Source organism: Platalea leucorodia (genome assembly GCF_965183815.1).
Source record: "Platalea leucorodia genome assembly, chromosome: 26".
NCBI classification, from domain to species: Eukaryota; Metazoa; Chordata; class Aves; order Pelecaniformes; family Threskiornithidae; genus Platalea; species Platalea leucorodia.
Window position 1 is genome coordinate 2,243,098 of NC_138848.1, and position 22,210 is coordinate 2,265,307.

Genomic DNA, 22,210 nt, shown 5'->3' on the forward strand with positions numbered 1-22,210 from the left:
GGGGGAGGGGGTGGCTGCCGATGGGGGAGGGGTGCCGGGGGCTGACCCCCCCCGCAGCGCAGACCCCCATCGAGGAGTTCACCCAGCATCTTCATCTCGTCCTTGGGATCGGATCGAAACCTCCCCCGACGTTGGATCGGGACACCGAGGCACCCGAATCCCACCCAAAAAGGGACCCAGGGCACCCAAATCTGACCCAGAAGGGGATCGAGTTCACCCCCACCCCGGCCTTCCCGGCCCTGCCGTACCTGGAGTCGGTGGACGAAGGCGGCGGCGCCTGGTGAGCGGGGCTGCGCATGGGCGACTTCCTATCGAGGTCAGCCCCACGGGCGGCCGGCACCCACGGGGGGGCAGGAAACCACCCACGGGGGATGGGAACCCAGCCATGGGTGCCCATGGGGCCTAGGACTCACTCATGGGGGGCAGAGAGCCACCCACGGGGGGGCGGTGACCCACCCATGGGTGCCCACGGGGCTTGGGACCCACTCACAGGGGGCAGGAACCCACCCACGGGAAACCACGGGGGCTGGGGACCCAACCACGGGGGGGGCGGGGACCCACCCATGGGCGCCCACGGGGCCTGGGACCCACCCACGAGGAATGGGAACCCAACCACGGGAATCCACGGGGGACGGGGACCCAGCCACGGGCACCCCCACCCACGGGGGACAGCACCCACCCACCTGTGGGCACCCACGGGAAGCCTCCATATCCCTGTAGCGGCGTGCAGGCGTGTGCTGGCATGTGCATGAGTGTGCAGGCGTGTGCGGGCGTGTGCAGGCGTGTGTGGGCGTGCAGACACGTGGGCGTGGTTGCAGGCATGCGCAGAGGTGCAGGCGTGGGCAGGCGTGCAGCCACGGGTGCAGGCGGGTGTGGGCGTGCACACGCGTGCTCCATCACGTTGCGGCCTGCCTTAGCGTGTCACGCCGTGCCCTGGCGCGTGCCGGCGCGTCAGGGCGTGCCCCGGCGTGTGCGTGTGCAGGTGAACGGGCAGAACGTGCTCAAGGTGGAGCACGGCCGGGCGCGTGCGGGCGCGTGCGGGCGTGTGCATGGCTGCTCTGTCGTGCTCCGTCACGTTGCAGTGTGCCTTGCCATGCCCTGGCGTGCCTTGGCGTGTCAAGGCGTGCCCCGGCGTGTGCCGGCGTGCCTTGCCGGGCCCCGGCGTGTCAGGGTGTGCCTTGGCGTGTCAGGGCGTGTGCTGGCATGCCCCGGCGTGTCAGGGCGTGCCCCGCGTGTGCGTGCGCGGGAAAAGGGGCAGAACGTGGCCAAGGTCGGCCATCGCCATTGGTGCACACCATCCGCCAGGGCGGGAGCAGCCTGGGGGTCAAGGTTGTCATGGTCACGCAGCACCCGGAGGCCCCCGAGGGACCCCGGCGCCACGGTACGGCCACGCGGCACCTCGGGGGGGGTCCCGGGGCCATGGGTAGGGATCCTGGCTCCCTTGGGGTGGGGGTCTCAGGTCCACGGGTGGGGTCCCAGACACGTGGGGCCATGGGTGGGGGGGGGTCCCAGATGCCTGGGTCTATGGGTTGGGGGGGGGACCCAGACACCTGGGTGCATGGGTGAGGGGGTGCCCGGGTCACCCGTGGGTGGGGGTCCCTGGCCCCCACCCCCGCCCCCCCCGTGGCAGCCCCCCCGCAGCCCCGGCGCCTCCCCGCCCCCGCCATTTCGCCATTTTTGGAGGGGGTTGGGGTCCTTGGGGGGGACCTGGGGGTTCGGGGTGGGTACGGGGTGGGGGGGTGGGGTCTGACCTCTGACCTCTGCCCCCATCGGCCCCACAGTGCAGAAGGGTGAGTGGGGGAGGGGCGAAGGGGAGGGAGGGGCGGTCCTGGGGTTCCCCCCTCCTCCACCCAGGACCCCCTCCCCCCGCGACCCCTTTGACCTTCAAGGGTCCTTGACCCCTGTGACCCCCATGACCCCGGCCCCGCCCCCATAACGGCCTCTCCTGTCTCCCCAGTCTCCCCCTGCAAGAAGCGGAGCTGTGAGTGGGGCTCCTGCGCCCCTCGCACGGGCCTTGCACACTCATTGCACCCCTGTCGTGCACACTCATTGCACCCCCGTGCGCCGCTCGCACAGTTCTCGCACACTCAATGCACCCCTGTGCACGGCTCATACGGGTTTTGCACATTCATCGATCCCCATCTTGCACACTCATTGCACCCCCTGGGCCTTGCACACTCGTTGCACCCCCGTGCACTGCTTGCACGGGCCTCACACACTCATTGCACCCCGGGTCTTGCACCCTCATTGTCCCCAGCACCCAGCACCCCCAGCCCCGCCCCCACCCCCAGAGCACGACCCCTCCTCGGCCACTGAGAAGCAGCGGAGGGTCTGTCAGATGGCCCTCAGTGAGGGGGGGCCTGGGGGGTGATTGCCTTAGTGGGGCCATGGGTGGGGGTGTCCCCTGGGGGGTCCCCCGGGGTGGGGGGGGTCCCAGACACCTGGGTGCCCTGGGGCTGGGGGTCCCAGACCCCTGGGGGTGGGGGGTCCCAGAGCCCTGGGTCCCTTGCGGGTGGGTGGGGGGGTCCCTGACACATGGCTCCCCTGAGGATGGGGGTCTCCAACAGCTGGGTCCCTTGGGGTGGGGGTCCTGGGGCCATCGGGGGGGGTCCCCAGGCCCCTGGGTGCCACAGGGTGGGGGTGTGTGTGTGGGTGGGGGTCCCTCCCGGGATGCCTGGGTGCCCTGAAGGGGGGTCCTGGGCACCTGGGTCCCAAGGGGGGGTCCCTTGGGTGGGGGTCCCCTGGACTTGGGGGTCCCCTGGGTCGGGGTGTGTTTGTCCTGGGCACCTGGGTCCCAAGGTGGGGGTCCCGACATCCCTGGGTGCCCTGAGGGGTGGTCCCTGAACCCTTGGGTGCCCTAAGGGGTGGTCCCAGGGCCATGCGGGAGGGTCCCAGATGCCTGGGTGCACAGGTGGGGGGGTGCCCGGGTCCCCCGTGGGTGGGGGTCCCTGAGCCTCCCCGCCTCCCCCCCGGCAGCCGCCCCCCCCCAGCCCCGGCGCCTCCCCGCCCCCGCCATTTCCCTGCACTCCAAGTCCATGACCTCGGAGCTGGAGGAGATGGGTGAGGGGGGTCCCGGGGGGGGGGGGCACCCTGAGGGGGGGGCACCCCAGGAGGGGGGTGGGCACCTTTACTTAACCCAGAAAAGGAGCATGTATACTTGTATGTATGTTCGATAAAGAGCCAAATGCCTCCTCATCTAATTAGTGACGCCCAGGAACGGATGAACGAGATTCCCACTGTCCCTACCTACTATCCAGCGAAAGCACAGCCAAGGGAACGGGCTTGGCGGAATCAGCGGGGAAAGAAGACCCTGTTGAGCTTGACTCCAGTCCGGCGCTGGGAAGAGACACGAGAGGTGTGGGAGAAGTGGGAGGCCGGGCGCGCCCCGCTCCGGGGACAGCGGCAGGCGGGGAGTTTGACTGGGGCGGTACACCTGCCAAAGCGTAACGCAGGTGTCCTAAGGCGAGCTCCGGGAGGACGGAAACCTCCCGCGGAGCAGAGGGGCAAAAGCTCGCTTGATCGTGATTTTCAGGACGAATACAGACCGTGAAAGCGGGGCCTCACGATCCTTCTGGCTTTTTGGGTTTTAAGCAGGAGGTGTCAGAAAAGTTACCACAGGGATAACTGGCTTGTGGCGGCCAAGCGGTCACAGCGACGTCGCTTTTTGATCCTTTGATGTCGGCTCTTCCCATCATTGTGAAGCAGAATTCACCAAGCGTTGGATTGTTCACCCGCTAATCGGGAACGTGAGCTGGGTTTAGACCGTCGGGAGACAGGTTAGATTTCCCCTCCTGAGGATGTGGTGTTGCAATAGTAATCCTGCTCAGTACGAGAGGAACCGCAGGTTCAGGCCCCTGGTGCGTGCGCTTGGCTGAGGAGCCGCTGGCGCGAGGCTACCATCTGCGGGCTTATGACTGAACACCTCTAAGTCAGAATCCCGCCTAGACGTAGCGATACCGCAGCGCCGCCGGCGCCTCGGTGGGCTCGCGATAGCCGGCCGCCCGCCCCGCGCGGGGCGGGCCCGGTGCGGAGCGCCGCGTGTGGTCGGGACCGGAGGGGCGGACGGATGCGGCGCCGCCTCTCCCCTGTCGCGTACCGCAGGATCGGGGGGCACCCAGCGCTAAGTCATCCGTAGGCGACCCAATTCTGGGTCAGGGTTTCGTACGTAGCAGAGCAGCTCCCTCGCTGCGATCTATTGAGAATCAGCCCTCGACACAAGCTTTTGTCGCCCTCGGCTGCGGCGGGGCGGCCTTCTGCCGCGGGGGGCGGTGGGCACCGGCGTCGCGGGCAGCGGGCGCACGGGCCATCCAGTCGGGTGCCGTCGCCTCTGGGGAGGGGTGCGCGGGTGCGCCCCCGGCCTCTTGTTCTCCCGGGGGGGCCTCCGGGCCCCGCCGTCCTTCCTCCCCGGAGGAGTGTGGCCACCGGGGGGAGGGGGCGGGAGCAGGCGGCCCCTCTACGCGCAACGGAGGGGTCCGGCTCTCGCCCTAATTTTTTTTTTCTCCATTTCTTTTTTTTTTCCGTTCCCATTGTTTTCTGATTCCATTTCTTATCCATTTCCAGTTCTTTTCCCTTACCCTCCCCCGGGTCTACGGGTAGACCTGGCAGCCGCGGCTCACGTGGCACCAGAGTCCGGAGCAGGAGTAGACCTGGCCTCCCTGCCCCGGTGCCGGGGTAGACCTGGCCTCCCTGCTCGGAGCTGGGGTAGACCTGGCCTCCCTGCCCTGTGACAGGGGTAGACCTGGCCTCCCTGTTTTTCTGTTTCTGTTTCAGTTTTGTTTTCTCTGTTTTGTTTTGTTTTCCTTTTGTCGTGGGCGGGGTTTTAATTTTTTTTAAAATTACCTTTTAATATAAAAGTATTAATATAAAGATTAGTGTTCTATATTAAATTCATCTTTTCATGTGAAATATTTTATTGAACTCGTTATGTATTCATTTATTCCGTGGATTATTAATTCATTAATTATCGTCATTATTGATATACATAATTAATTCTTTTCATTTGATTTATTAATTGTTATATAATTATTTAATGATAATATACAATAATATATAATTTATTAATATAATTATTTTAATAATTAAAATTTAATTCAATAACATAAAATTTAATAATATATAGGAATTTATTTCATTATCTTATTAGATAATTAAAATTAATTTATTGTTAATTAATATTTAATTAATTTATTGATTTATTGTTTTACAGTTCCGATTTCAGTGTTTATTAATTTATTAATTAGGAAAGGCTTAAAATTTATCCTTAATCATAGAATTAAAGAGAATCATGCGAGCGTCATTACTTTCTCGCATTTATCGTGATGGAATTCTATGGATTGTTTGGAATCATAAAATAATTCAGTATTTTTAAACGTTATTAGTAATAATAGTATTAGGATCAGCACTAATGTTATTAAAAATCTCGATTTTTCACTTGTCATTATAAAAGGATTAAACGTTATTAAATATTACAAATATTACGAATAATAATTTATAAATTCCTTTTCAATTACTTACCTTATGCATTATTAGTCTTTTATTCGTTATAATTCATCGTTTACAAAACTATTAAATATTAGCTTGAAAAATTTTAAAAGCAATTAATAGTATTACTAATAACACGTCATGACTTTATAATTACAAGATGATGACAACGATACTACTACTAGCACCACCACCACCACCACCACCACTAATAGCAATAAATGACGTTCACGATGATCTTTTCCGAGTAACAATAAGTCCTTCACGCCAGTAACGTCACTATTGCTACTAACCGTGCTCACGGGACGGCAGAATTTTTATTTTACCGCTAGAGAATTATATTTGGTATGACTTACGTTGGAATAGTTTCCGGTTGGGTTTTTTTTTTCTTTTTAGTTTGGAGCTCCGTAACGGTGTCGACCGTTTGCGCGCCGTGACAGGCCGAACCCTTCTGAAGAACGTCGCTTTCTTTTTGAAGAGAATGCCGTGGAGCGGCGACAGCGTTAACCCTATTAACGGTGTCGTTAGAGCGGTGCTGTTTTATTACCGTAGCGTTCTACTAATCGAAAAGAAACGAATCGACGCATCCTTTCTTTTGCCACGACGCGATTACCCTCGCGTCGGAGGAGGAGACCGATCGGTATTTACGCGTGAGCGGTAAACCGTCGGATCGATGAACTGATTCGTGAATTCCTTCACGGTAGGGATCGACCGATAGCCACGAATCCAGGTGGAGAAGCACACGCGCGCACCCCGCCTGCTTTTTTATTATCGTTTCTTTCTTTTCCCTTTCTCTTTTTTTTCCTTTTACTGAAAAGGGCTTTCCCTACCAGGACAGCCAAAGCTCGGGAGGCAACTAAAATATTACTGCAAGAGATAATACCACGTTTTGGAGTTCCAGCAACCGTATCCTCTGACAGAGGACCACATTTTTACCTCAAAGGTAGTACAACAAATTAGCCGCCATTTGGGTATAGATTGGCAACTTCACACCCCATATCGCCCTCAGTCGAGTGGCCAAGTAGAAAAAATGAACCACTTAATCAAACAGCAAATTGTGAAGTTGGGACAGGAGACTCATTTGGCCTGGCCTCAGTCTCTCCCTTTGGCTCTCTTGCGCACACGAACTAGGCCAAGAGCAAAGGAAGAACCGAGCCCTTTTGAAATCTTACATGGACGACCCTATGGAACACAGAAAGGGATGTCCGCACAGGCTGGGGATGAAATTATAACCTCTTACATGGTAGCATTAAGCAAACAACTCGACAAAATTGAAAAACATGTGATCGGGACTCGAAGTAGAGGTTTAGATGGACCCGTACATAACAGCCAACCTGGAGATTATGTCTATAGAAGGTCTCTTGCAGAAAAAACCCTGGAGCCACAGTGGGAAGGACCTTTCCAGCTGCTCCTTACTTCCTTCACCGCGATCAAAATCAAAGAGCAGAGTGCCTGGATACATCCCACCAGAGTGAAGAAAGCACCTAAATCTCCATGGAAAGTCGCGCAAGTACAGCAAGGAAAGCTTACCTTGTCACGACGCTGACTGTAAGCCTAATAGGAAGACGGGGGCATGAGAGAGTAATACCTTTTTGCAGCTACGTGACAAAATTGCTAGCACCATAAATTGGTCTGACTGCTGGATTTGCTCACACTTGCCCACAAACGCAAGACATGGCCACCCCGTGGTCGCTACCATTTTTCCCAATTTTTCAGAGATAGCTAATGCCTTTAACAATATATCCCTCTCCGAGCACGCAGAGATACCAAAAAGGAATCTCGAATGGCAGAGAGATTTAAGCCTACTCTGGAACGAGACGGAAGGAGTACCTTGTGTCCAGAGGTGCTACCTAGAAAACACCACCCAGAACACGGGAGGGAAGAGCACAGACAGACATTGTGGAATTTCGAGTTTTGTTGGGGCCTACTCCAGTTGCACTAGTTACATCAAGTATGGAGGTGCAAATATGTGGGATAGCAAGCAGACTCGGAGAAACGCCAGCAGTATCCCCAAAGGCTGGCCAACTCCTGTAGGTCAGGGATGGTATTGGATCTGTGGGAAGTGGGGATATAAGGGATTGCCTTTAGGGTGGAAGGGCCAATGTGCTGTAGGGACCATAGTCCCTAACGTTACGATTGCACAGGACGTAACCAGTTTACGCACGCTTGGCCTATTACGCACCTATATGAAACCTGTAACCCATCCAATCAAGAGAAAACTGAACCCTTTAATGACGAGGCCAACCAGGTTTCATAGCTTTGCGAGGTGGTTTCTTCCATGGTTAGGAGTTAGTGAATGAGAAAAGGCCTTAGTGAACATTTCAGCTACAATGGAAATGATCAGTAATGCTACAGCTGATGCGCTCACGGCTCTACAGAAAGAAATTTCTTCCTTAAGACAAGTAACACTTCAAAACAGGCTAGGGCTGAATTTGCTTTTGCTAAAGAAGGAGGTTTATGTACGGTTCTTGGTGAACATTGCTGTACCTATGTTAACCAAGACAAAAGGATTGAAAAGGATTTATCTCAAATTTGGGAAAAAACCAAACTCTTGCATGAAGTGGCCCAAGATAACACATCTTGGGGATTTAGTGACTTAATAGAAAAACTAACACCTTGGTTACCAAACCTGGCATGGTTGACACAATTGTTTATTGTGACAATTAGAGTTGCAATTCTGTCTATGGCCCTGTGTGTGATAGTTCGGTGTGCTTGGTGGTATTGCCAGAGCACAGGGCATTCCTACAGCGAATGGAAGAAGAACCAACTTTGACAAAAACTAGAATCTAACAAATATCTTAAGACGACATTAGACAGAGAAACATTATATTAAAATAAACTATAGTAAAAGAATTTACTAACTATATAGAAAAGGGGGGGACTGAAAGGGGGCTTTAGAGTGTAACTATAAAAGTTTACCTATTGTACAAAATGATTGAAGTCTTGCAATCTCTCAGCGAAGGACAGTTCCTGATCAGAACAGCAACTTGTCCTAAAAACCAGCTGAAACCGACCCTGCAGCTTGGACAAGAGTCAAGGAGCAACTGAGTCTGCGCAAGAACAAGGGGTTACCAGCGGTGAGGAGGAAGAGTCCTCAGCCTTCATCCCCACGACCCCCCGCGACCCCCACCAGGAGGCACCGCGCAAGCGCAGTTGGGAGGGGTTTATGGAAACGACCTCTGGGGGCGAATTTTAGTATGAAGCGGGGACAGGCAGTGCATATGTGTAGGCGTATTGGGAAACCTTATGTATATGTAACACTTTCTTGTATAAATCCGGGACAAGCCAGCACGTGGGCGCGCACGACTTTGGCGGGATGACCCCCATGCTGCCCAGCGCTGAATAAACATACCTACTTTACAGCCTTACGGGCTGGGGAGTCTGTTTCCGCACGTCACAGGCACACGCAGAACGTCCCATGCAAACCGACATGCTGTTGGAAATAGTTTCTAAAGCTAAGCAGAAACAGTCATTTTCCAATTAGCAAGACTACTCACCACTTGTGCCTTGGGAAAGGAATTTGGGAGGGAGCTAAAAGAGATGAAAGTGTTTGCATAAGTAACGAACTGTGGAAAACTAACGGCTCTAGCCTTGAAGAAGAGACACCAGACCGATAAAAGGGAACATCTTGGCACCAAATTCTGGACGGTGGCCAGAGAAGCGTGAAGTTTGATAAAACCGCAGAAACTGGCTGAACGGTAAATGCGGCAAGGGGAGATCGCGACCACCGACTCAATTCAGGACCAAAAGATTTGCCCCCCCCCCCACCTGAAAGGAGCATGCGTGCTAATTTACATGGCAAGTGAGGCTGATTAAACTACAGTAAACCAATACTGTATGCAACGTTAATGAGTAACCCCTACGTGTAAATTTGGACGGGTTTATACTAATCACGTAACCTAATAAATATGCTGTAGTTTTGTATGACGGCATGCACGTCAGGTGCAGATACGAAACCCAGCCAGTGGCACCCAGCACAGGAAACCCTTCCCTCAAGTCTGCCCACGTCCGTGCTCTCTCTGGTTCGCTCTTTCCCGCTCTGCTTCCCACTGGAGATTTTTCCGGTTCCCGGCCCCATAGTGGTGCTGTAGCAGAGGTTGGTTCTCGTGGGAGCGGGCAAAGCCAGAAAGGAGTGCAGCAGAGCCTGTGCGCTCCCATGCTGACAGGAGGGGCCCGGCCCGGGGAGCGCCGCCATTGTGGGGGCGGCGAGCACTCCCGGCCGGGCGGGGCCGCCCCCGAGGAGCCCTGACGTGGCGGCTGAGCAGTCCGGTAGCACGGCGGCTCGCAGCCCGGCCCTGCCCCTTGGCCCGGGAACTGCATGCTCATTGGTTGAGCAGAGGGCAGAGCTCGCTGATTGGTGGCTGCGCTGCCTGTGGGTGGGCTGAGTAGCTGCGGGTGGGCGGTGCTTGCTGGAGGGTCGGGTGCAGCGTGCGGAGGCGGGCCGTGTGCAGAGCGGGGCCTGGGGGTCCCTGGGCCTGCGGTGGCGGTGGCTGCGGGGCTGGGGAAGAGGGGGGGGCAAGGGCAAAGGCAGTGGGCAGGGGCGGGCAGGAGGGGATAATGCGGAGGGGAGTGCGCTCCTGGGAGGGCCCGGGTGCCCTGGTGGCTGCCCCTCCTCCCGTGCTGTCGCGCAGGAGCACCTGCAGGTGAGCAGGAGTGAAGCAGAGGTGTTAGTGGGGTGGGAGGGGCTGGGCAGGGGGAGGAGGGAGACACACTGATGGACCGGTTCCCCTGGGGTGTAGGCCCAGGGTGGAGGGACTGGGCCTGTGCAGATCCCCCGGGCTCTTGGCTGTGGCTGTGGTGCAGAGAGGAGCCTGCTGTGGGTCTGCAGGCACAGCAGTACGGCTTTGGGGAAGGGGGTGGGATGAGTGACCCTCACTTGTGTGTCAGGGGACGCCATGCGAAACAGGAACCCAGGCATGGGCTGGAGGTGGGGTGCTGGGTAGTGCGGTGTTGGGCTCTGGCCAGTGTCATGGCGGTCATCCTCCACCCCCTGCCCCTCCTGGAGACGTTCCCGTTCCCTCTTCTCTCCCAGGCAGCCCTCTTCCAGGGAAAGGCAGAGGGAGGCACAGCAGCGCGGGAGCTGATGAAGGTCTGTGACCCGCATCCCTAAATCCCTCAGGGGGGTGGCCAGAGCTGCTGGGCAATGGGGCCAGCCCCAGGACACCCAGGTGCCTGCTGCCCTGGCCCTGGCCTGACCTCCGGGGCCCTGGGGACTGACTGGGCATGCCCTTTCCCACCAGGGCTCTCTGCAATGTGTCCCGCTTGCTTTGCAGAAGGAGCAGTGGTCAGAGCTGACAGAAGCTGTTCAGGAGCACGTTGAGGTCAAGAAGGTAGTGGTGACAGGAGGGATGAGGGCTCAATAATGGTTGTGGGGGGAAGCCCCCTCAGAGCAGGCATGGCACGGACTCTTGACCGGGCCCTTTGCTTGTCCAGCTGCTCAGGAAGAAGCTGCAGCGCCTCCAGGAGAGACGGGAACGCCTCCGAGAGCCAACAGCTTTGTGAGTGGCGATGGGGCCCTGATGGAAACCTGGGGCAGCGGGGTGGGGGCTGCTGAGCAGCTTCGGGCAGACCTCTGCCACTTGCAGGCATCCTTCTGGCTCCTGTCCACTCCTCCAGCCTGCTCTGGAGAGCCCTTGGTCTGCTCCTAAGCGGCTCAAATCCTCTCTCAGCAATTCGGGACTCCTGGAAGCAGCTCTGCACAACTCTGAGCAGCTCCAGCAGGCGTGGGGCAGGACAGGGGCGGGGGGTGGGTCTGTGCAGTGCTGGGATGCCGGGAGTGCCTGGTGCCAGCCCCAGCAGAGGCTGGGCAGCACCCTGGCTCCCTCTTGGCCCCCCAGCACGGCGCCGTGCCGGCCGTGGTCTCTTCTCACAGCCCAGAACGCCGCGGTGTCCGTAGCAGGGGGAAGACGGCGCAGGCAGAGGAGACAGGCGAGTCGCTGCTGCAGGAGATGGTGGCTGTGCGGCTGGTAGGACAGACAAGCCCGCTGTGGGCGCTGGGGAGGGAAGGGTCTGCGCTGTGCCCGGGGGACATGGGGGCACTGATGTCAGCGGGGACGAGGGAGGGGGTCTGAGCCCCCAAACCTCAGCAACCTCGCACACCCCAACACACGTCGCTGCTGTGCCTTGGCCTGCAGGAGGAGCAGATGGTGTCCAGGAGGCACAAGATCACTTCTTGGCTGAGGTGAGTTGCCCTGCGGGCGTTGGGGGCGGGGTGCCGGGGCTCTTCCATAGGCAGTGCGCTGGCCGTGCCAGTGGTCCAAGGGTATTAGGCAGCTTTGGACTTCTTGGGGATGACATGTTTCAGTATTTCTTTTCTTCCAAACTTGGGGGGCGTGCAGGGGGGGATTTTGGGGCCCACTGGGGAGACGTAGAGCAGAGGTGCGAGAGATGGCCGGGCCCCTCGCCCCAGTCCTGACTGGGGGGAGTGTTGTGCCCATCACGCTGCAAGGTCCCACAGTGGTGTTCAAAGAGGGTGCTTGGAAAGAGCTGAGAGAAATTTGCCCCCTGCTCTGCCTGACCCCTCTCCTGTCCCACAGGAGACTACTTCTGTTCCTCGCCTTCCTGCAGATCGCCATCCTCATCCTGGTCCTGCTGAAGAGGGACATCCTTAACTGGGTCCTGCCACCAAAGCTGGCGGCTGCCTTTGGGAGCCCCCCAGCAAGGCCCCGCTTCTTTTGAAATAAAACTAGAAAGCGAATAAAGAAATCTCTGATGGTAGGACAAGTGCGTGACCTTGTCAATGAATGTCAGCTGATGGGTCAGAGGGAGGTGGCTCCCGTCGCCGCACGACGGCTCTGCCTCAGACCTGAGATTCAGGTCACCAACGGATGGTGGGTCTGTGCTTGGATCCACATTTCCCAAAAGCCGGCAGCACAGCTTGGGTGGGGGGAAAGGCAGGTATCAGACCTTGGGGCTGAGAGAGGGGCACAAGCATCTGCCAAGGGAGCTGCATCCAGCCAGGAGCGCTCCCCACTGCCTTCTCTGGCAACAAAGCCCTGGTGCGTGCTCTCACCAGGAGGCAGAAACAACTTCCCTGTCTGGAAATCCCCATTTATCAAAGGCTGTCAGCAGAGATGGGGCTGTCCGTGAGCACCAAACCCACATGAAGGCCTGGGGACAACAAAGGCCCCCGGCCTGTCCCCACCAGAGCATGCCCGCTCCAAAGCTTGGAGCCGCCTGTTGGAGAGGAGGCCACTCTGCCTTCCCCTGGCCTGCGGACATCAAACACCGACCCCCAGCTGTCAGGGCTGGGGCTGGCGACCCTCGGGGCAGCAGCAGGAGCCACTCTGACCCTGCTGCTGGGGCTGGCCCTGGGGGTGAGCCCTCGGGCCCAGGGCTGGGGACTGGGCCATGGCGGGGCCCGTGGGTGGTGAGGCCTCCACGTCCCTCCCCCCAGGCCCATCCGCACTGGCGGATACCTGCTCCTGCTCCTGCAGCTCCCCTGGCCCTGGCCCTGTGTCCTGGTTAGGGCTGGGATAGAGTTGATTTTATTCTTAGTAGCGGGTATAGTGCTGTGTTTTATGGACGTTTTACAGACATTTCACAGGGGCAGGCATAGACTAAGAGAATGATACCTGTGTATTGTATCAAAGGATGGGAATGTGCGACCTGAGCATGACGTAAATGGCATGGAATAAGGGCTGGCTACTGTCCTGGTTTGGGCTGGGACAGAGTTAATTTTCTTCTTAGTAGCGGGTATAGTGCTGTGTTTTGGATTTAGGATGAGAATAATGTTGAGAACACTCTGATGTTTTGGTTGTTGCCCAGTCAAGGACTTTTCAGCTTCCCCTGCTCTGCCAGGTGCACAAGAAGCTGGGAGGGGGCACAGCCAGGGGGGCTGACCCAGACTGGCCAAAGGGCTATTCCATACCCTATGACGTCATGCCCAGTATAGAAACTGGGGGAAGAAGAAGGAAGGGGGGGACGTTCGCAGTGATGGCGTTTGTCTTCCCAAGTTACCCTTACACAGGATGGAGCCCTGCTTTCCTGGGGATGGCTGAACGCCTGCCCGCCAATGGGAAGCAGTGAATGAATTCCTTGCTTTGCTTTGCTTGTGTGTGCAGCTTATGCTTTACCTCTTAAACTGTCTTTACCTCTACCCCTGACTTTTCTCGCTTTTACTCTTCCGATTCTCTCCCCCATCCCAGTGAGGGGGGAGCGAGCGAGCGGCTGCGTGGTGCTTAGTTGCTGGCTGGGGTTAAACCAGGACAGGTCCGCTAGAGCGGAATCAGGTGGACTCTCTCAGCCAGGAGGCTTGTCCTATCCCAGCCTAACGGATGTGGCTGCTGCTGTTGCCGTGTGTGTTCAAGAGACTTACGCTGCATTCCAAAGAGCCAGATACACAAACGCACATACAGACTTACACAATTAACGTGAACGGCAACACAGATTGACATAGACGGAGCAATGCCTTTACCAGCACCCACGCATACGTAACCACCACTTTCAGAAACATGAACACACTCCAGGCCTTTTCTGCCTTTCCAGATGATGGCGATTGGATGTTTACTAGTGAAACAGAAAGACGCCTTCACTCCCTAGACTCATAAGCACAGCACGTTCATAGATTCCTCCAATAACAGTACGGCAGTTAAGTCCACGTCAAACCAGGGGCTGGACGTCAAGCTCCTCAGCCAGCCATTGGTGCAAAGCCCACTCCTTCCCGACAGCTCCTGCCCTGTATTTGCAGCCCTGAACCCCCTGTGTCGGCCGCTCCTCGGGACCTGCTCTTCCCTTCTGCCAGCACCTCCTGTCTTCCATCTTCCCACAGACTCCGGGCTCTGCCACAGGCCCACAAAACAACTGAAGTCCTCATGCTTATCATCTCTGAGGGGCCTGCCGCAAGCTGCAAAGGCTCTAGGGAGAACATGGTACTCTGTCGGCGATCGGGAAAGGCGATGAGCTGTTCCATGCCCTGAAAGACACTATGCCTTATGGCCCTGCTGCTTTCTTGACAAACGTGAAAGCCCATAGACAGATGCATACAAGATGCCCACCTGAAGCCCTGCTGGGTCATCTTCCCCCAGCTTTTATTGCTGAGCACGAGGCCATATGGTCTGGCACGGCCCTTCTTTAATCCTGGCCACTTTTAGGTAATTTAGCTGCAGCCTGGAGTAGAGAGACAGCCAAGCCCTCAGTTGGCATTTGGTCTATAGAGACTGTGGAGTTCTGAATCTGAGCGTTTGGCATCCAAGTGCCTAATAGAGTATTCATCGTCTGGTCTTCTAATATGCCCATGCCTAATATATTTAAGGGCCCGAGCGCCACTGTGGGTCTTAGCGTTCTTTGATTCAGTGGGGTTAACTTTATCGTAGTTACTGAGAGCTGTTGTCTTTAATCATCGATACCGAGACTCCTGTGGCTATGAGTAAAGAGAATGTTTATCGTTCACCACTCATGATATATGAGGGCTTTTACTACAATGAATTCAAAAGATTTTGGCTCCTTGGGAGGGCTCATTGGACCTGCCTGGGCCGGCAGCTGGCATTTCCTCCCTTAGCTCGCCTTAGCTGGCCCTTCCTCCCTTAGTTTCTTATGCTTCTGACCTGCCTTTGCCATTGGGGACCATCCTTACCTGCTCTCCCTTCCGACACACTGCCGTTCAGGGGTTCCCATAAAGGCCGTCCACTTCTGCAGCCCTCGAGCCATCATGGTTGTATTGGGGTTTGCGTGGCAAGGTGCGCCTCTGTGATAACATATTTAAGAAGGGGAAGAAAACCCTGTGCAACTGATGCCAGAGAGAGGAGTGAGAATATGGGAGAGGAACAACTCTGCAGGCAGTAAGGGCAGTGGAGAAGGACGGGGAGGAGGTGCTGCAGGCGCCGGAGCAGAGATTCCCCTGCAGCCCGTGGTGAAGGCCATGGCGAGGCAGGCTGTCCCCCTGCAGCCCATGGAGGTTAATGGTGGAGCAGAGATCCACCTGCACCCTGTGGAAGGGACCCACGCTAGAGCAGTTCCTGAAGATATAGTACAAGGTTCCTCATCTGATTAGGCTCCTCTCCTCCCCTCCCTTCCTCACCTCTCCTCTCCCCTCCCCTTGCACCTCCGCCTGGCTTAGCAGAACCAGCAGCACAGTGCTCGCAGGGCAGAACTTGATCTTGGCTGCACCCTTAGAGAGCTCAGGATGATGAGGGTCTGAGCTGCCAGGGAAGCGACTGAGGCGTTGCTGTCTCTTTCCATGGGCTGGAGGGCTGCGACAGAGAGAAACAGAGCCGAGATGAACTGCCGTGTGTGCGGAGACCCCCACGCATCCATCCCCTCCAGACCATGCCAGCCCCACCCGCCTCTCTCCCTGGCCAGGAGAGAGCTGTTGCACAGGAAAGCCCCAAATGCCCCGACATGTTCCCCTGCCCCTGAAGCCTTTCCCTGGAGCAGGGCAAGGCATGGCAGCACCCTGCCCAGGCTCTGTCCCCTGCCCCACCAGCCCCGGCCAACACAGCACTGCCCCTACTCACCGCTGCAGAGCTCAGACAGCTTCTCCTTGCTTTGGTCCCCCAGGGGCCGCGCGGCAAGCCCTAGGCACAGAACTGCGTCAGCCCCCTGCTCCCCAGCATGCTCCCAGCAGCACAGCCCCCAGCCCTGCCGGCTGGGCTGCACGCCCTCCTGCCCCTCATCAGGGCTGACCCCAGGCAAGCCAGTAGCCGAGGCGGCTGGGATGGAGCAAGGCACCCACCAAGGCCACCTGTGTGGGCAGGGCTGGGAGAGGGAGGCCAAGGCCCTGCACGGGGCAGCTGGGGCTCTGGCAGCCACAGGGCTGCTCCTTGCTGCCGGTGCAGCGGCAGGGACTGGGGCCAGGCTGCCAAAAGAGGGACCCGGGGGGCTGTGGCTCACCGATGAACCTCACGGCCGCCTCTCGCAAGCTGGCCTGAGCATCCTTCAGGTATGGCAGGCTCTGATGGCAGTACTCTTCAGCCCTGCTCCTGTCCTGCAGCAGCTGGAGAGAGCACAAGGGTATGGGCATGTCACAGTCCCTCCCCAGCTGGCCGGACCAGTCCCTCCTCCCAGCACCTCCCATTCCCCTTCCCCTCCAGGCCCTTCCCGACTCCCAGCCAGGAGCCCTGTGGGAGTGAGACGGAGAGAGAGCCAGAGGCAGAGGGGTCCCAGGGGTGCTGAGACCCCTCCCTCCTGCTGGCTGCGGGGAGGGGAGAGGGCTGTGGAGAAGAGCCCTTGGGGGCTCTGTGCTTGAGGACAGGGAACAAGGATGCAGCTCAGGACTGTGGGCTCTGGGCTGCAGCAGGGCAGGCGAGGCACACGGGCAGAGCCCACGCCCCAGACACGGCGGGCAGCCCTCATCCAGCCTGGGCCCCAGAGCTTGGGGGCTGTCCTCACCAAGCACTCTCCAATCATCCATGTCTGCTCTGTCTGCACCAGGTGTTTGAGCTCCTTCCACTTGAGGAGCTCTGCTGCAGCAAGGAGGGCTTCCCCAGAGGCCTGCAGAACAGCAGAAGCTGGGAGATGGCACCAAGGACTGGGGAAGGAGACCTGGCACCCCCCTCCCCTTGGCTTTGTTCCTGGGGTGATCCTGGCTTTAGGAAGCTGGGACGTGCCCTGGGCCAGACATCTGGGGGTCTCTTGGGTGCAGCCCTGGGGGACAGAGATTGAGGCTTGAAGCCCTGGCCTTCCACACTTGCAGGGACAGCAGGGAAGCCTGTAGGGACGCACGTATTCATGCCTCAGTGGCCACAGGCTGCTGCTGAGCCCTGCTGGACCAGGTAGGGCGGGTGTGGGAAATGTCCATGCCAGCTTCTGCGCCCCTGCTGGCGCTGGTTGTGCAGGGACCCTTGCTATGGGCTGCGCTGGAGGAGGGCTGAATGGAGGGCGCACAGCTGGGAGGGGGCTCCACCTCCCCTTCCAGCTCTGCAGCAAGAGGCACTGGGGGATGAGGAAGGCAGCGGTGGGACCGGTGCAGGGACGGAGGGCAGCTCTGCCCTGTCCTCAGTGACTCGGGCAGTTGGACCCTGAGGTTACACCCATTCCCAGAGTCTGACAGCCAGCAGCTCTTGCCCCTGATGCCCAGGGGGTCAGCTCGCCCTTCCCTGTGTCACTGGCCAGCTTTGAAATCTCTACCCTGGCTACGCTGTCTGTCTCGTCATGCTTATGAAAGAACAGTGGGAGCAGGCCCCTTCGCACTTTCTTCTTCATCCTCTTCTTGTCATTCCCCACCACAGTCTCCAGCATGTCTCTCAAGAAGCTGATGGAGAGCTCTCTCATCTGGCTGGACTCCTGGTAGGGAGAAGGAGAGGGGGACTCCAGAAAGAGGCTCTCCCTGCTTACTGTGAGCATTAGCCCAAGGGCGTGAGCATGGCAGATGGGAGGGGAGATGCTGCGTGGCCGGGCTCTGCACACAGCAGCTGTGGGAATCTCTGGTCTTGCCTGGCAGCGCAGCTGGGGAGCCCTTGGGGCTCTGAGAGCAGCTCTTGGCCTGCAGGTGCTTTGCACAGGGGCCGGGCTGGGCCCCAGCACAGGGGGGCTCAGGTCGCCCGGAGGCATCAACCTGTCGGGGAAGTCGTGCTGGGCTGCAAAGCCCAGCAGCCATCCCACGAGCGCCCAGGGGAGCAGGCCCTGCTCTGAGCGGTGCCCGCAGGGCTGGGCTGAAGGGCAGCTGTTGTTGCCCAGTGCCCCTCTGCGGGGCTCAGGCTCCCACATCAGCCTTACGTCGTCAAAGAGGGGCAGGAGCTTCTCCACCAGCTGCACAGCGATGGAGCTGGCCTCCTTCCTCTTCAGGTGACCCATCACGTTTCTGATCACCTCCAGGGCCTTCATCTTGACAGCTGTGTTGCCATCCTCGAGCACCTCCATGACGTGTGGCAGGAGGACCTGCATTTTTCTCGCCTGTGTGAAAGACAGAGTTTCCTTTTTGTGAAACGGTCAAAGACCACCCTGGCAAAAATGCTCTGGTCATTGAGCACCAGCCTTCTGTCCGGCCTCCCGGCAGGTGGTGGCAGAGGAATGTTGGCAGAAGCCTCCCGGTAGGTGGTGGCCATGGGCACGCTGATGGGGACGCGGGAGAGCAGGGGGAGGGCAGGAAAGCCAAGACTCCCTGTCCCCTGCTCGGCCACCCCCTTTTCCCACAGGCCCAAAGGGGCAGGTGGCTTGGTTGCCCTCCGTGCCTGGAAAGCTCCCCAGGCAGCCACCAGGCCCCAGCATGTCAGGGAGGGCATTTGGAGTGGTCACCCCACCGCCTGACTCCGAGCCAAGGCCAAGCCACCGCCTTACCCACTGCCCCAGCCCCTGGCTGCCAACATGGCTCCCCTCAACGATGCCCTGCTCACCATGTCAGGCCTCTCTGACAGCGTGACGAGGCCTCTGAAGAACAGGAAGACCGTCAGCAGGCTTGGATGCCTCGCAGAGCTCTCGACGCGGGACAGCTCAGCAAAATCCTCTGACTGAAAGTCACTGGAGGCCATCGGCTGAAGCAAACACAGCAGTGAGGTACTGGCAGAGCCCGCAGGGCTCGCTGAAGGTGACCAAGGCCTTTTCTGGTAACTCACAGCCGAGTGAGGGATGCAGGCGTCCTCTGTGGCTGAGGTGGACAGGCTGCCTAATTTCATGCCCTGGACTTTGCTGAGGAGCTCCTTTAAGATCCTCTCCAAAGTCTGGGGGACAGAAAGCATCACCTCCCACATGGCCATGCCAGCGCTGCAAGGCAGAGGGCTCTGGTCAGCAGGGCTGCCTCAGCCACAGCAGCATGGCCTGGGACAGCCCTGCAGGACGCAGACCCTGCCCCTTGCTCGGGATGCCCTGGGCAGGCAGCAGAGGGCTGAGGTGGTGTTCCCCGTGGGGCTGGCAGGAGCGTGGTGGCGGGGCTCTGGCCTGGCTTGGCCAGCTTTGGCTGCTGCAGGCCTGGCCGACCCACCAGGGCTGGAAAGCGTGGTGGGATGGAGGGCCCTGCTCCTCGGGGGTGTCCTGCAGTATTCCTTGCGTCTGGCAGTCAGAGAGTCTCCGGGTCCCTCTCCACACCGGGAACAAGCCCTCATGGCTTTTGGGGCCAGTACCTGTCTCCTGGTGGAGAGAACTTCACCAGGCTGATGACCACTTGCGTGGGGGACTGCTCGGTCAGCAGGACAAGTAGCGACTCCACGCTCTGCCGGGCTGACTCCATGGCGATGCATTCCAGGTTTCCGTGGATGCAGCTCATGATCTTTGGCACCTGCAGGGGACACAGGTGAGGATGGTGCTGCCACTGGAGTGCAGCCATTTCCTCAGCTGCCCTTGCCATCCCGATCTGCTGGATTAAGGGGGCTTCAGGTGCCTGAGACACCAGGGTTTGGGAGGGAGGGATGGAGGCAGGAACAAGGCCTGACAGGCCTCAAGGGCAGGGCAATCCAGCCACAGGCCACTTACATCCGCCAGCCAGAAGTCAGGGTGTCTCATGAGCACATCCAGCACGTTTTTTGCTGCCTCCTTGTCAAAGATGCCGGAGTCTCTCAGCGCCTCGATGGTCACAAGGACGATGTCTGTCCTCTCCGAAGGTCTGAGGTATTCTGCAAACTTCTGTGGGAAGAAGGAAGGCAGCGAAGACATGTCACACCGAGTGCCCTGATGGTGCTGCTTAGCTGGGCAGCGCGAGCAGCCCTGGCAAGAGATGCCCGGCAGTGCTGGCGGCAGTGCCCGCAGGAAAGCTGGCAGCAGGGGCTGCAGTCACTGCACGGGGGAGGATGAGAAGTGAGGGCCCCAGGGATGAGAGAGGAAGGCTGGGCTCACGGGGACACTGTCCTGGCCCTACAGAGAACCAAGGCTTGCTGGTGGCCAGGAGCTGCTGGGACACTGGAGTGCAGCCCTTGCATCATCCCTGTGTGGGGACAGCAGGAACCCTCTCTCACCAGGGACAGTGAGGCCACGCCAGCCCCACTGATTCCGGATGCCTTTGCTCATGCAAGTCCCCTGCTGATGCCACCAACAAGAGTCCCAGCAAAAGGGGGGGGCTCATTACCCTGATAAAATCTCTGGTGTAGGGTGAATGCAGCAAGGAGGTGGTCTCAGGTTTCCAGTGGAGCTGTTGTGCTTTATCCTTTAGCATTGACCTGCCTAAAGATCAGTAGGGAAACACGGAAGAGTCAATAAGACACAGCAGCTTTGCCAGCAAGCTTAGCAAACCACCCTGAGCTCTGCTTGCAAGATGGCAGGACAGAAGTGGTCAAGGAGATTTCTGGAGGGCGTCAGGGATAGCTTCTTGCTACAAGCACTGGAGGGAGCATCCGGGGTGATGCACAGATGGATCTGCTCTTGACGAGCAGGGAAGACATAGCTTTGGGACATGGTAATCAATGGAAGCTTTGGCTGTGGGGTCCACAAAACAGCGGGGTTCACAAAACAGTGGGGTTCAAGATGCTGAAAGGAGGGAGGGAGGAGAGCAGCAGAGAACAGATCGCGGACTTTAGGAGAGCACTCAGCTTCTGCAGCAAAATGACAGCTGGGATGCTACGGGAAGCAGGCGGGAGGGGGCAAAGGAGATCAGGAAGAGAAGCAGACCTATCAGGAGATGTCTGTGTGCAGAGGGACGAAGCCCAGCACAACTTCTCTTACTTTCTTGCTTACGGATGAATTCATAGAGGAAATAAAGAGCATTCCAAACTATAGAGCTTGTCACTCCCTCGGAAGATAGGAAAAGAAGGAGCTGTCCCAGAAGCTGTCCCAGGACAGGGATCTGGATGTCTCCATAGCAGACAGGGCCACACACGTCTCTTCCAAACTGGTGCCACTGCTGGGTGAGGGAGACAGAAGAGCAGACGGGTTGAGGGCAGGCAGCTGGTGCCAAAGCCCTGAACACAAGAGTGTGTCCACGGCTGGATCCCTGGTGAGTCAGGGCTTTGCAGGGCCAGGCCAGCCACGGCTCCCAAAGCAGCTATCTGGGCAGCAGCCCTGTGTGGGAAGAGCTGCAAGCTGCTCTGGTATGCAGGGAGGGGGAGATGGCCTGGCTGGAGGGTGCCCGGCTCCCTACCTCCAGTGTGGAATTGTCGGCCAGCAAATGGCTCAGCACCCTAATCCTTCCCAAGGCTCTCTCCCGCACAGCTGCTCTCTCAGAGCTGGTGAAGCTGAGCAGCATCTGGGAAGAGAGAAGCTGCTGGTGAGCCTGGGGAGCAGACACCTGCTCCAGCAGAAGCAGCACTGCTGAACTGCTGGGCTGGACTCGCCCAGTCCATTAAGGCTTCCTCTGATCTCGAGCAAAGCCTGTAGTGCAGGCTTCCTGGCCTAGCGGTCTCGCAGGCTTCCAGGCTTGGGACAAATGACCAACCTTGGGACAAAGGCCAACCTTGTGGCCAGGCAGGAAGGCAGATGCCACCTTCTGCAGCCACTGCAGTCCTGACAAGCGTGCTGGGCAGCCCCTGGTTACCCAAGGGAGGAGGGCACCCTCCCTGCGGTACGCTGTCTCTGCACGGCACTGCTGTTGGGAGCATCCGCTCAAGAGTGGACACCCCCTTCCCCCCAGGCTGAGGAACAGCCCCTGTGAAGCCCGCTCTTTGCACATGCCAGACCTGCAAGATCTTCTGCAGCTCCTCGCTGACTCTGGAGGCACGAAAGTTGAGCACCACCGTCTCTAGCATGGTGTCCATGGCTTCCAGGGTCTGCAAGGAGGACAAAGAGTTGTGGCAGCGTTTCCTGCTGCCCCTCTCACCCCCAGGAGACCCATCGGAACTCCCAGAGCCAAGGGAGGACTCCTGTGCTGCCTCGCGGTGCCTGGGAGGGACCCAGGGGCAGACAATCTGCTGCGCATAGAGCAGCCTGTGGC